At 48.5% G+C, this 3,593-nt stretch overlaps 1 pseudogene; it reads left to right on the top strand.

Moving 5' to 3' along the window:
- The first annotated feature begins 372 nt into the window (after nt 1-372).
- On the top strand, nt 373-3,185 carry LOC127330912 (zealexin A1 synthase-like; annotated as a pseudogene).
- Nucleotides 3,186-3,593: the final 408 nt, after the last annotated feature.

Below are 3,593 nucleotides of genomic sequence, written 5' to 3'. Positions count from 1 at the left end.
AATGAGTGGGTGAGCTGGCGGACCCCACAGATGAGCATCCCTATGCGTGTGAACGGCTGAGATTTCGACCGTGCCCCAATTCATAAGCACCAGCACATTTTCGAAATTTGGATGTACCTACAGATGCATCTAAATTTTGTTAAAATTGAGACACTTTCGCTAGGACGGTGAGAGTGTATATTTTGGGAGATAAAAATAACCTGCACTTGTCACCCTTTGACACGTGTATTCCATATCTAACACACGCTTGAAAATGACTTAAAATTCCACACCAGCCTAGCATGCGATAAAAATCTGTAAGTAGGACAAGGAAACATTGTTGTCATTTTTGTTTTCTTGCATGACTTTCCATCCATCTGCAATACACCGTAAATCCCCGCAGTAGGTATTAACTAAATGGCTTGCCAACGTCGATCCAGATGGTAATTGCACTGGAGACCAATTAAGCTCGATTGGCAGCTCCAGTAATGGCCACGCGCGGACATGGAGATGGATCAACTCTCTCCCGGAAGCTTGTTTTCGTTGGCCGTAGCCACCACGATTCTCTTATGGTTTGTTCTGAGGCAGGCTCTCGGCGGAGGTAAGGACACAGGAGCCAAGCTTCCTCCAGGCCCATGGAACTTACCCATCATCGGCAGCCTCCACCACCTCGTCATCGGCACGAAGCTGCCGCCGCACCGTGCGTTGCTCCGCCTGTCGCGCCGGCACGGCCCGCTCATGCTGGTCAGGCTCGGCGAGGTGCCCAAAGTCATCGTGTCCAGCCCGGAGGCGGCGATGGAGGTGCTCAAGACCCACGACCTCACCTTCGCGACCCGCCCTAGCGGCCCCACGCTGGACATCGTCAGCAGCGGCGGCAGAGGCCTCGTCTTCGCGCCCTACGGCGAGCACTGGCGGTAGATGCGCAAGGTCTGCGTCGTGGAGGTCCTCAGCGCAAGGCAGGTGCGGCGCATCGAGTCCATCAAGCAAGACGAGGTCGCGCGCCTCTTGGAGTCGGTCGCCGAAGCGTCGGCCGCCTCGCCGGCCGCCACCGTCGACGTCGGCGAGCGGCTGGCCAGGCTGACCAACAACGTCATCGCCAGGGCGGCGTTCGGCGGGGAGTGCCGGCAGCAGGAGGCGTACCTCCGGGAGCTCGCCAGGATGTCGCCGCTGGTGGGAGGGTTCAGCCTCGTTGACCTCTTCCCGTCGTCGCGGCTGGTGCGGTGGCTGAGCAGCGCCGCCGGCGACGTCAGGAGGAGCCATGCCCGGGTGCAGCGCATCCTGGGAGACATCATCCGAGAGCGACAGGAGAAGAAACCAAACGCCGACTCTGCTGCTACTGCCGCTAGAGACGACGAGGACCTGCTGGACGTGCTCCTGAGGCTGCACAAGGAAGACGCCCTCAGTTTCCCTCTGACGCCGGCGATCATCAGCGCCGTCATCTTTGTAAGCGATTCTGGCTCCTACCATCACTAGCTAATTTGCAACCGGGTCTTTCTAGCTAGCACTAGTTGATGGAAGCTAGCTCCTGCATGTTGTTTCTATTTCTATCACAACTGTGCTATGCAACCTAATAATGTCGTAGAGGAAAGTCGTGTGGTGCAATCAAACGGTTTGTATCATAGATTTCTATATAAGACCGGAATGGCTAATTCTCATCTAGCTGAAAGCTGAAAATTAACTTACTGCTTAGTCAAATTCACAACCAACAGATTTGCATAGTGATTGGGTTGCAAGTGGAGCTACAACTAAGTTTTCGGTTGTAAATGAAGTTGCAACTCAGATTTTTCCGTTACAACTGGGATTTTTCAGTTGCAAGCCAAGTTCTAAATGGAATTTTTTTCGATAAAGGATGATTTATTACTCGAAGAATCAAGCATTATACCCAGCCTCTGCATAGCTAAGATACACACAACCGTTTATGAATCCAATATCCACGCAAAAATGAGTGCATAAATGCAAAGGAAAAAAAGCCAACTAGTCAACATCTTCCAAATGGAATTTTTACAGTTATAAGTTGGGTTACAGCTAGGATTATTTTAAATCGTGCATGAGTTGTAAGTTGTAACCGAAAAAACTGGTTCACACACAATAAGTTGTAGGATTGCATCATTTGACTGAGAATTTAGTCGAGTGAAAATTAGGTACACCCATATAAGATTCAATATGTCATGCCATGGCCTTTATGTATATTTATTTATATTATAATTTTTTTATATTCTCAAAACTAAACATAGAATAGTAAAGTATTCTTATTTAATAATATGCAATGCAACACGGTTTCAGGACATATTTGGAGCAGCTACTGATACTACAGCTGCCACAATAGAATGGGCCATGGCGGAACTCATCCGCAACCCACACGCAATGGCAAGGGCGAAACTAGAAGTCCGACAGAGGCTGGGAGTACACCACCAGAGATCCGTTGTCACGAGTGCAGACCTCAGCGACCTGCACTACCTTCGGATGGTCATCAAGGAGACGCTAAGGTTGCACCCACCTGGCCCGATGATCCACCGGGCGTGCCAGGAGGACTGCCAGGTCATGGGTTACGACATACCCAAGGGCACCGCCGTCATGATAAATGCATTTGCGGTGGGGAGGGATCCGGCACACTGCGGCGAGGATGCGGTCGAGTTTAGGCCGGAGAGATTCGAGGAGATGGGAACGGAGTATGGCTGGCAGGGGCCGCAGATGGAGTTCATTCCGTTTGGGGCTGGCCGGCGGCAGTGCCCCGGAGCTCTGTTGGCGACTACGACCATTGAGCTCGTGCTCGCCAACCTCCTGTACTACTTCGACTGGGCTATCCCTGGTGGGGCGGCCCCAGAGACACTCGACATGGGTGAGGTGTTTGGGATCATCGTGCGCACTAGGTCTAGCCTCTTCCTGAAGGCAGTAGCTGCCTGCCATCTACAAGACCACTAGTTTAGCGTAGTAACTAATGCAGTAACCTACAAGTGGTAAGCCAAATGCTAGAACATCTAGCTTTTTTAAACAATAATAAACTAAATAATGTCCATTCCGACAATATCTCTAAGCTATGCCTCATCAATTTATAACATTCGCATTGTAGATTAATTAACTAGCACAATGGAATGTGATGGCCTCATCTTTTCAGTACGTTATAAATGTGGTCTACCATATGCTATATATAAAAGCTATTGCCTTTTGCTGTCACCACGGCCACCCGAGCACTGTTCCCGTAACAATAAACCGTATGTGTATAAATAGTGCTCCGATTTTGCAGTTTTCCTTTGATATTTTCATCAGATTTAAAGTTTCTGATAGTAATTTTCTGCAGTACGTAATTCATCGGTGTTAATATTTATCTTCTGCAGTAATTTATATGTTAATTATTTAGAAGTTATTTTTCATGAGGCAGTGACTACCTATATTTTGTCTAACTTAATTTTACGGTAGAATTCTTAAACAACAATATTAAATTGCCGATGCCAACTATAAAACATGTCGCTAACTACCTCATACTAATTCTTCGAGGGCGCATACCTGCGGCGGTAAATATATGTATCCCCAATAATTTGTCACGTTAACTATTCAACGGGGTGGTAAGTACCTATAATTGTGTCCATCTGACGCCTCTTTTAGTTGACGAAGAT

The sequence above is a fragment of the Lolium perenne genome, chromosome 2 (assembly GCF_019359855.2).
Source record: "Lolium perenne isolate Kyuss_39 chromosome 2, Kyuss_2.0, whole genome shotgun sequence".
Taxonomy (NCBI): Eukaryota; Viridiplantae; Streptophyta; class Magnoliopsida; order Poales; family Poaceae; genus Lolium; species Lolium perenne.
Note: the sequence above shows the minus strand (reverse complement) of the source record. Positions and strands in the feature narration are given on the sequence as shown.